The sequence below is a fragment of the Trachemys scripta genome, chromosome 6 (assembly GCF_013100865.1).
Source record: "Trachemys scripta elegans isolate TJP31775 chromosome 6, CAS_Tse_1.0, whole genome shotgun sequence".
NCBI lineage: Eukaryota > Metazoa > Chordata > Testudines > Emydidae > Trachemys > Trachemys scripta.
In genome coordinates this window covers 40,370,908-40,382,337 of record NC_048303.1, presented here as the reverse complement: position 1 = coordinate 40,382,337, position 11,430 = coordinate 40,370,908, and the positions used below count along the sequence as shown (strand labels likewise).

Sequence of the window (11,430 nt, the reverse complement as noted above, 5' to 3'; positions counted from 1 at the left end):
CCCTTGCCCTGCACCTTCCTTCTCCTCCTCCTCCCTGCACAGACCCCCCTTGCCCTGCCTCTTCCTCCTCCTCCTCCACACTGCCCCCTTGCCCTGTCCCTTCCTCCTTTGCCCCTTCCCCTGCACCAACCCCCCCCTTGCCCTGCCCCCTCCCCAGTACCACTTGGGACCCCCACCCCTGCCCTGAGCCTCTCCCTGCCCTACCTTGCCTCTTCCTTCCCCCCACATCCCATGCAGCCTGGGACCCCCCTGCCCTGTGCCTTCCACCTTATGTCTAGGTGGGAGCCTGTGCCTCCCCCACCCTGTGTGCCCCCTTCCACTGTGCAGCCTGGGCTGCCTCCTCCCCTGTGTCCTTCCTCTCAGCCTGGGCCTTGTCATGCTGTCTGATCCATGAGTGCAAACCTCAGGGAAGACTCTCAAGACACGGCAGATACCCCAAACTAGTGGTATGTTCTGTAATTAGGTTTCACCAACCCAGTAACAGATGTGAACTTCTAAAGTCCTATAACAGTCTGTGTTGCCAACTCTCATGATTTTGTCATGAGTCTCATGGTAATTATTGTTTTCCTTAATGCCCCAGCTCCTGGAATCAAGTGGATAGATGATGGTTTCTGCTGTCATTTATTAAAGAAAAAGTAAGTTTCTAGCTCTCTTGTTTGTGAAAAAAGTTTCAAAATGTGACCCCAGTGCACCCGAAAGACTCAAAAAGCAGAATGCAAATAAAAAGAACTCCAAATCTATTATTTTTACATAATCTCTTGATTTTAAAGCCAATCTCATGATTTTTGATGAGCCTGACTCATGATTTTTGAACATTTGGGGTTGGCAATACTGCCATGGAGTTACAGACCGTCCCTTTGGGCATTCCAGTTTTTCCCACCCCCCAGGTAAGCTGCATTTTGTAATAGATGGTTGCTATATTCCCAAATTCACAAAATATTCAGGTTACTCCCAGTCATTTACCCCAGGTCAATTTGTACCTCAGATTTCACACCAAATACAACACTTGTAGCAAATCTTATAGTAAAATACTAAGAATTTATTAACTAGCTAAAAGAAATGTGAGTTATTTACAGATTAAAGCAGGTACTATATATACATAAATGGGTTACAATCTATATGGTTCCAAAAGATGACATCTGAATGTCTTTTTAGGGCTAACCCAGGTTGACCCTGGGGATCTGTGCTTTTGTTTCCTAGCTCCAACCCTGTGAGAGTCCAGACAGCAAAGTGAGATGAAGAACTTTCATGTCAGCTATCTTTACTTCTTCGTTCAGAATTCAAACTGATGCAAGAAGCTTCCTTGCATGTAGTATCTTCAGGGATGTGAGAGCCATTAGCCCAGTCTTTGTATTATGGTGCTTCACAATGGCCCACTTAGTTTTGATAGTCCTTGATGGGTGGGGTAACCTTCCTGCAGCCTGGGTTCACAAGTTCAGAGCAGGCATTTTGACAGTTATAAAGTAAAACGTACATATTACTTTATAGCATGGGGTACAGACATTACAATAAAGAGTAATGCATGCAGCAAGTTACAAACATTTTATAGTAGCTAAACACATCTTTATAAGTCTAATACCTAACTGGAACAATACTAACATACAGGTGAGCTGGTCTAGTTTCCAGCTATGAATTTGTCAGTGCTCAGCTGATGCCTACAGCCTTGGCAAAAGCTGACCCCTGGTCTATCAGTGTCACAGGCCTCCTCATCCCTCTCACCCATGCAGCCTGAGTCTTCCCCTGCCCCATGCAGCCTCGGCCTCCACTTGCCCCTGTGACCCCCCCTCCCCTGTGCAGCCTGGGCCTCCTGCTGCCCTTGTACCCTCTCTCCCCTGTGAGACTGGGCCTCCCCCTGCCCTGTGTCCCCTCCTCTCCATGCAGCCTGGACCTCCCCCTGTGCACTTTAAAGCCTGGGCTTCCCACTTTCCCAACAGCAGCCTGCCCTATGCCCCCCAATAACAGCCTAGCCTCTGCCTCCCCTTATCTGCCCCTCACGGCAGCCTGGCCTCCCCTTCCCATCTGCCCCCCAGTGGCAACCCAGGCTGTCCATCTCCCCTGGGGATCACCCTATCAGTCAATCTTCTTTCAGCTTTTCCTAGCAACGTCTACCTCCCCTCCATTTCCCTGTGGGTCTGGCCTTCCTGGTGTGCCTGTCACAGAGGAAGCATGTGTAATTCGCAGCAGTGTGGTGCTCAGATCAAGGCACTACCAGACTCCAGCTGAGCACCAAGGGCTCTCTCCTATGCACATGGGCCAGGTGTGCTCACAGGGCTCATTTACATTGTGCAACATAACCACCATCAGACACAGTTGTGGGGGTTTGAGTGAGCTGACACAATGCTGACCATGTCAGCGTAGGCCAGGGCAAAGAGTGTGCAGCATGGTATCAGCTAGGCCTGGTTCAACCCTGGTCCCAGGGAACTCAGACATGTTGGGAGAGGGATGTGTATGTGGGACAAAGCTGCGCTGAGCAGCTGGTGGGCCGGCCAATATACGATTATATCTTGGGCTTACACATGCTATGGAGCACTGGCTTGAGCAAGGATTGACTACTCTTCTGATTATGTTTTGATTTAGGACCTGATTCAGTGAGGTGATTAATTCTAATGCCAGTTCAAATGTCTTTGTAATTTGACATTACATCAAATCAAAGAAATCAGCATATAGTTTTCTCATGCAGGGATGATACTTTAACGTCTGAGCATTCAAAATCATAGTCCACAAACATTAAATTCTTCTCTGTCTTTATAAATAAGGTTACAGTTTTCAAAAATTAATAGAAAGGAAAAGCTGTGGGGTCAAAAACTTCATTAATCTTTTTTCAATTAAGATACAAAAAAAAAAAAGAATATCTAACTGCACAGTGACTTATATTTGGTTAACCTGCTAACACAGAAAAATCCTGTTACGTTAGGCCTTTTCACCTTTTCAGATGGGTGTTTGTTCTTTACTTCCATTTACTGCTTATTATATAGATCTATTTCTGTTGATTTTTATCTGTGCAGATGCTTATTTCTCAAGGCTGCCCACTGATGCTCTGTATCATTGTGTTTGCTGACATTTCAGACATACTGTTAGACTCTCAATCCAGAGATTTGAAATAACTGCCAGGAGTGTAGCAACATCTACTTGTTTGTGGGAAAAGGAGGTGTACTGGTACATTTTACCAAACTTTTAATTAGTGCCACCTTCAGTCTGGCACCCATTGCCATATTTTGCAAAGAACACTTTCACTTACAGCCTACTGCCAGCATGCTGATGTACAGCGGGCCTGTGTCCTACTGCCTCAGACAAGTATGAGAGCTGTGCCTGCACTGACTGATTCTTTCTCTTTCAACCAGTAAGCACAGGACTAGCCAGAATATTGATTTTTCTCAGTGACCTGATTGATATCACCCTGCTTTTTGTGAGCTCGGCAACTGCTGTAAATGAGCATCCTTTCCAATGGTTTTGATAGCATTCCTCATGTTTATTTATACCAGGCTACCACTAACTATACCCACTGCAGCCTATGCACCTAGGGTAGGACTGTAATTTGATCAATGGTACAGTGTAGCAAGAGCAACCCTCCTGTAGTGCAGTTTTGTGCATATCTTTCCCCTTACATTTTTGGGGAGCACTTTTATTTGATTTAAAAGGAATGATCTGGCCCTGTGCTCGTCTCTGTCCTCTTGTCTCCCGAAATGAATAGAAATTGACAAGAATCACATAAATAAGGCACTGGAGATAGCACTTCAGATAAATTGATTTTAGTTATTTTCCATTGCTGCAGCCACTTCACTTCACCTAATGCTACTCAGAAACAATCAACCTGCATGTGGAACAGGCTGGAAGGAAAAAATCACTTGAGCTATTGGGGCTAGTGTGTCTCTTTTGTGTTTTCTAAAAGGATGTAACAACATTGAAGGGGAAGCTTCCAAGAAGCACTTGTGAAGCATTTATGGATGTTTAATCAGAAGGCAGCTGACCTGATAAACATGTAGATAAGTCAAACTAATGCATTTATTGTGCATCAGATTATAAATTCTCCTTTCCTTTGTCTACAGGATTATTTCATTTAAATGTATTGCTAATTAGGATACCTCATAATTGGGCTTTGCAGAATTTGATTTTTTAAAATGATTTTGACCTATAATATTGATATTTTATTTGTATCTTAAAATTTTTGCAGTTGCACAAAATTATGGTGTTTATGCATTTTTGATTTTTATCAATTTAAATTTTCACAATTGCAGGAAAATTTTGTGGGGAGGGGGGAAGTCAATTATTTAATGACAGCAGACACTGAGATTCAAAAAGTTAAAGCTTTATAACTGTTAAAACACAAATAGTGGACATCACATGTCAAAATATAAAAAGGAAATAGCCTTAAATCAACAAATCATACCTGTTTTTACTGTTTATTTGCTAGTAGTCCATTTGTAACAAGCCTAATTTAAAAGTCTAAATCACTGGATTTTGACTCTAATAAGTTCTCAGGCAGTATTTTTCTTTCTTTCCCTATCTGTACATTTTGATGATTATTGATAAAAATATTTGTTATTGGTTTGTGTGCATACAGTGACATCAACATTTAGCGATAAAAATCAAAACCTTCCAAGCTTACTCATAATATAAACGTCTCATTTTCATGAGGATCCCAAAAGGGGTGGTAGAAATATATATTGTCTGTTGCCAGCATTATAGTACAAATGATATCAGGCAGGACACTAGGGTTGCCAAGTGTCCGGTTTTTGATTGGAAAGTCTGGTCTAAAAGGGGATCTGACAGTGTCCAGTCAGATGTGCTGATCGGACACCAAAAGTCCGGTTACCACAGGGCCAGGGGAGGCACCAGGTCATTAACTTGTCCCAGCCCTGGAGCAGAGGAGCCCAGCTGCGGGACAGTGGAGATGATCCAGCAAGCAAGGGGTGACGTTTGTGGGGAGAGATGGGGTCTTGGGGGTCTGGTTACCAGCAATTGGAAAGGTGGCAACCCTACTGGACACCTAGTCTAAAATAGCAGACAATACTGAATTGTCACATTTACAATCATAATGGAGAATACTTATGCAAATCTTAGTGCAGTAAAAAGAGTAGACTGCAAGCTCTTTGAGGCAGGGACTTTCTTTTAATTGTTTTTGTGTATAGTGCCTAGCCCCTGATTGGGGCTTCCTAAGTGCTACTGCAATGCTAATTAACCATAACAATAATTAATAATGCATTTTTGGAGTACCATATTATCTTGTTTGGATCATGACAAATTGTACCACAGTGCTAGCTCTGGGACACTTAGAGAAATTGCAACTTACAGGTCAAAAACATCAGCCCTTGTTTCTTGACACTTCAAGCTTTAGAAAATCTGAGATTTTCAACACCGCAACTTGATTGGTGTTAAAAAGAAACATCAAGATGTCCAGTTGTACTGTTTTCTGATATGTGACTTTTTCATTCAGTGAATTGCACTTTTAAAACTTTTTATTGTTCCTGGCGTTTTACACTGCACCATACAGCGGAGGATTTAAGTCACAAGCTGTTCTTGTAGCAAGACTGAGAATGAAACTGTGGGCAGGTCTTCACTACGGGGGGAGAGGAGTCGATTAAAGATACGCAAATTCAGCTACGCGAATAGCGTAGCTGAATTCGACCTATCGGAGCCGACTTACCCCTCTGTGAGGACAGCGGCAAAATCGACCTCCGCGGCTCCCCGTCGACGGCGCTTACTCCCACCTCCGCTGGTGGAGTAAGAGCATCTATTTGGGGATCGATTGTTGCGTCCCGACGAGATGCGATAATTTGATCCCCGAGAGATTGATTTCTACCCGCCGTTTCAGGCGGGTAGTGTAGACCTAGCCTGTGATTCACTATATTGTAAAAATGGTAAAAGTATGCAACATTTAGGATGAAAATTTTTATACAGAATTTTTTTACACTTTCACTACTTCTTAATTAGATCTTCTGTTCTTGCTTTTGAGTATAAACTTTTGTCTTTAAACTTGAACATGATACATACCGCTTTCCTTATCAAGTTTTTATGCATTATGTGATGTGGTCTAAGTTACAGTCCCCCCAGTGCTCAGCTGGCTTTAGATTTTTTGATGTACTAAACAAGACTAGAATTTAGTGCACCTTATGAGACTGGAGGGATTTTCTGTCTGTTTCTGTGGTGTATCTGTTGCTTGTCTCTCACGCACACATCTCCATCAAACAGCCAGCTAGCCCCCGGGTTTGCATTCAGCCTCCAGTCAACTGTCTCCACCCACACAGCTCAGATTCCTGGCATGTGACTTGTGATATGAGTAGTGGTATCTATTGTTTCAACTATCTTATTACTTAAAGGAGATTAATTGTTATTTACATTTATCCTGAATGAAGCACAGCTGTTATTCCCACCAGCTTCACCAAGGTTTTACTCCCAGCATAACAATTAAATCTTCTCACAGGGAGTACTTCATCCACTAATAAAAAGTAGTTACATCTTGGAAAAGAAACAAAGTATTTATTAGATTACAGCAGTGGTGGTTCTTAACCTATTTACCATTGTGGGCCACATCTCTGGCCCACAATGCGTTATGTGGGCCGCATCCAATACTACCTCTATGGCCCTGAGGATGTCACATGGGCTGCAGCTCTGTGCTGATTGGGCTGCAAGTGGCCCATGCTGATTGGGCTGCAGGTTGAGAACCACTGGTTTACAGCACACTAAAGAAGAGTTTAGGACAAGAAGGGAAGATTACAATAACCAAATGAAACTTCAGGGGGAATTTAGTGAGTAGAAGGTAATTACCCAAACTAGATTTGGGCTAACGCCCTGCATTAACAACGCTAACCCTTGCAAAAAGTGATGTGGAATTTTTAATGATCACAAGAGGTGAGGATCTTGGTTGTAGCTCATCCATATGGCATCTCCAGTAGCGCGGGATCTTCTAACACCATTTTGAGGCATTGGGTCAGTACTGATTCTGGTAAAAGCATCCAAGAATAAATTTAAGATCAATTGATTAATGAACTGGGAGCGGGGCAATAGTAAGGATATTGATTAAATATCTCTCAAGGCCCTTCAACAGGTGAGGCAAGTGGAAAGGTCAGAAAAAGAGAGATTCCAGTCTGCGTTTGTTTATCTTACCCACCCTTAATTCTGTTCCTGTGAGTACCACCTACTGAATCACACTCAGCAGTGTCCAGTTGTTTCTTGGAGGTCTTCTACCCAAGCAGCAACCCAGCACAATACTGTTTAGCTTATGAGGCATGATGAAGGTATCAGAGTACATAGCAGTATGGCTGCTGGAAAATGAAAGCATTAGGGTTTTGGTTTACGGAAATAATAGCAATAGAACCTGATCATCTTGTTGCATTCATAAAGAGGGACATAAAATATATGTTACTTATGCAAGGTGCAATTTACATGTCACGAGTCCTATGTCCAGAAGGGGGAGATGTTAACAAACAGCACAAAGTTTAGTTAGAGAATTATAAATTAGACAGTTGGAAGACAGCAGCTGGAGAGTTTAAAAAGTTGGTGAATGATTGGGGAATTGAAGAGAGACATGCTGTGGAAAGGTGGGGGAAATGGAAAAAAGGAAGAACAAACATCCTGTTTCAAGAAAGTGAAAATGGGGAAAGGAAATTGAAAGGAATTAGATAGGTACAGGGAGTATTTTAAAAGGACCAAAAATAGGAGAAAAATCCATACCATCAATAAAGACAGAAATATTGAAAATAAAAGCTTTTAAAACAGTGAAACAACAACATTATAAAGACAATGGAATACAGGAATTCATTCACAACATTCCATAAGGATTATAATAGATGGGTATGTATTCCAAGTATAAGTTGTTCAGTCAACGCAATCATTAAGTATTTTGTTCAGAAAATACCTTTATAGTTTTGTGTTTATTGAATAATGGAATTTGGACATCCGTTCCACAAAAACTTGCTGGGATTAACTAAGTAACCAGAGTGGCAGAGGATGTCTGTGTCTCTCTTTCCTCTGATTCAGTATGAGGGGACACAGAGTTTGCTATGACTTCACTTCTTATTTTTCTTCCCATTCTAATGCAACCATCCACACTTGCCTTTTTCAGGTATGAAAGCACAATAAGCCACTGCAGAGAAGCATGCAAAGGACTACATTCCAGGGACCTTGGTTCAGTTCTTATTGCCTGCATTCAGTAACGAGATCTACAACAAGTGGTGGAGAATTCCGGGATTGGCATCTGTTCTGCGGGGGGGGAGGAGTGGAAAAGGGGACTGTTTCCAAAAAAAGGATTATAATGACTTGGTTTACTATGCATCTGATTCTCCTCTCACTTACACTGTTGTAAATAGGAGTAACTCTGTTGAAGCGGGTAGAGTTATACTATAAGTGAGAGAAAAATCAGGCCCTCTATATTTAATTTGTTTAGATAAAGGCAACCCTTTAATAAGAAAGCTTTACTGTTACTTTAAAATCGGACATTTTCTGCTTTATAAAGCTCCAGTATTGACTCAGAAGCAATAGCAGATTGAGAAGGCAAAAGATTTGATGCAAAATCAGGAAAGCTCCTGAAAATCAGTCACTTGAGAGGCTTTTGTGATTTCCTGTAATGTGACATAACCCATTTATTGTGGTTTTACTGGGAAATTATCAGTTGAGGTCAATGTAGCAGAAAATAAAACAGTAGAGAAAACATGTTCAGACTTGCTGAGATGGTGTGTGAGCTCTGTTCCTTATCAAATCAGTAGCAGACTATAGTGCCAGATCAGATTTACACAGAGCAAATCCTGCAGCATCTATCATTCCACACTTTAACATGTGTGTTATTTCCTGTCAGTTTAATTTCATATTATCAGAAAATTTTTGTTTAACAATAAACCAATCTTGGTACTTGATTGTATAAATACAGGACTATACCACTGATTTTCCTTTCTATCCTGCCTGCTCATATACAGCATGATGCTCAGCAGTACTAAGCCCAAATCCTGCCTTCCTTGCCTAAGGGAGCTCTGATACTGAGTGGGCCTAGTGGAAGGCACAGAGAAAATCCTCAGCTACTCTGCAGTCTGGACCTGCTGCATGCCGGAAGGGGGGGCAGATGACCTCTCTGCCCCTCCGCCTACCTTTTGAGGATCCTGCTGCTTTCCCTATTACAAAGGAGCCAACAGACTCCTGGGGTTGCATGCAGTGCAGCCTCCACAGGGAAGGCAGAGGGATGAGGAGGGGCTCAGACACAGCATCTCCCCCAAAACTGGTAACCGTGAGTGAGGATTTGGTGGTCCCTGGAGGTGCTGCTGCTCTCCCTTCTAGTTGTAGTGTCCTGCGAAAGTGGGTTCCCTTAGTTTCAATGGGCAAACTCCAATGAGAAACTGCAGAATTGGAATTAATTTGCAAACTGGACACCATTAAATTAGGCTTGGATAAAGACTGGGTCATTACACAAAGTAAAAACTATCTCCCCATGCTAATTTTCCCCCCTACTGTTACTCACACCTTCTTGTCAACTGTTGGAAACGGGCCATCCTGATTATCACTACAAAAGTCTTTTTTCTCTTACTGATAATAGCCCACCTTAATTGATTACTCTCGTTATAGTTAGTATGGCAACACCCATTTTTTCATGTTCTCTGTATGTATATATATATCGTCCTACTGTATTTTCCACTGCATGCATCCGATGAAGTGGGTTTTAGCCCACGAAAGCTTGTGCTCAAATAAATTTGTTAGTCTCTAAGGTGCCACAAGTACTCCTGTTCTTTTTGCTGATACAGACTAACACGCCTACCACTCTGAAACCTGTTCCAGGCTGACAGCTCTGGTTTGGAGCTGCCAGATGGCTTTGCTGGCAAAGGACAACAGTATTTTCCTGATTCATAGTCATTTGGAGAGAGCCTGAACCCTATGCAGAGCCATCAGAAAAGGTATTGCCTCTGTTAATTCACTCCTTAGCAACCTCCCTGGATATGTAGGACAGTGAGGGTGGAGTTACAGACTCAGAGGGGTGGGGCTAGGCAGCTTTGAATCAGCTTTGCTGCTGAGGAAACCTGCCCTCTCAGGATGGAAACTTGCAGACATGCAGGGCCCTGGCCACCAACCTGCACACCTGCACAGCAACTGCTTCTGGATTTGAATACTGATGTCAATGTGAGATGTAGGAGCTCAGCACCTCTCAGGATCAAGTGCTCAGTTTATTAAGAAAACATTAATAATTGTCTTTAGCCAAGGCAGGAACTCATGAGCTTGTGCTAATAAAACACAGAGCAATTAAGTGACTTTCCAGACGTCTCATGGGAATTTATGGCTGAGTTGGCAATTGAATCCAAACCCTGGGGGCCCAGCCCAGTGCCTTAACCATGAGACCAACTTTCCACTACGTACCAGTTTTTGATTTGATGTATAAACTGTAATAACTAATTGAAATCACCTCAAGTATTTTTGCACTGTAAACTAACTGGGTGCTGAGACCAAAACTCCTACTCCTTTTCTCTGAGTACACCTGAACCATTAGAAATGTTTTACTTCTCCCCTTAGAATTTACAATATACATGTTTTATAATACCCCTTTTTGCTGACAGAGCTGAGTGCTGCTCTAGGAAACCTGTGACGCAAGATCAGTGTCAGCAAAGACAAATGACACTAACTCTGAGTTTTAAGGCTGCAGCTTTGCTTTGGTTGTATCTTACATCATCTCTCCATTGTGATATTTATAATTTCACAAGAATGAGGAGCACATGCTGTCTAGAAACCGAACCTCATGGACCTGTCTGCACTAGCTTTTTACTTCAAATTTCTCACCCTTCCAGTGTCACTGGCTGTGGCAATGGTGGGAACATTAGAGTAGGACAGCCACTGGCATTGTATACAGCAACTTCGCTAGATCTACTCTGAGCAGGGTTCAATGACTTGGTAGTTAAAATGCCAGGGGTCAGCAGGAGCGGCGCTAGGGTTTTTGGCGCCCTAGGCGGGGGTCCTTCCGCACTCCCAGTCGTCGTTGGCAATTCTGCGGCAAGGGGGTCCTTCCGCGCTCCTGGTCTTCAGGGCACTTCGGCGGCGAGTCCTGGAGTGAGTGAAGGACCCGCCGCAGAATTGCTGCCGAAGACCCAGAGCACGGAAGGACCCCCCCCTTGCTGCCGAGGGTAGCAAAATGCCACCCCCTCAAATGGAAGCGCTGGCCCTGGGGGTCAGTCTACACTAGTTCTCCCACAGTTACTACCCCTGGTTGCACTGCACTGGTGGGAAATTTGAAGGAAACTAACAGGGTAGACATAGCCACACAGAGTCTATTGTCAGGACACAGTGATAAATGAAAGCTGTAGAAAAGAGATAGAAAACAGAGCTCAGACTACAATCTATTTATGATATTCCTGTTCATATTTTTTTTCCAATTATTTTAATATTAAGCCATAAAATGAAGTCAGAGTCCATGTTACACATTCTTCTTCCGTTCCGCAGACCTCAAGGGGGATCAATGCTGAT

The 11,430-nt window shown here is 42.9% G+C and overlaps 1 long non-coding RNA gene across 1 annotated transcript; it reads left to right on the top strand.

Annotated features, from left to right (window-relative positions):
• Positions 1-185: 185 nt before the first annotated feature.
• Positions 186-8,178, top strand: LOC117879381. Its single transcript, XR_004646253.1, has 3 exons — positions 186-446; positions 581-635; positions 8,063-8,178. It is a non-coding gene; the product is annotated as an uncharacterized LOC117879381 (long non-coding RNA).
• Positions 8,179-11,430: the final 3,252 nt, after the last annotated feature.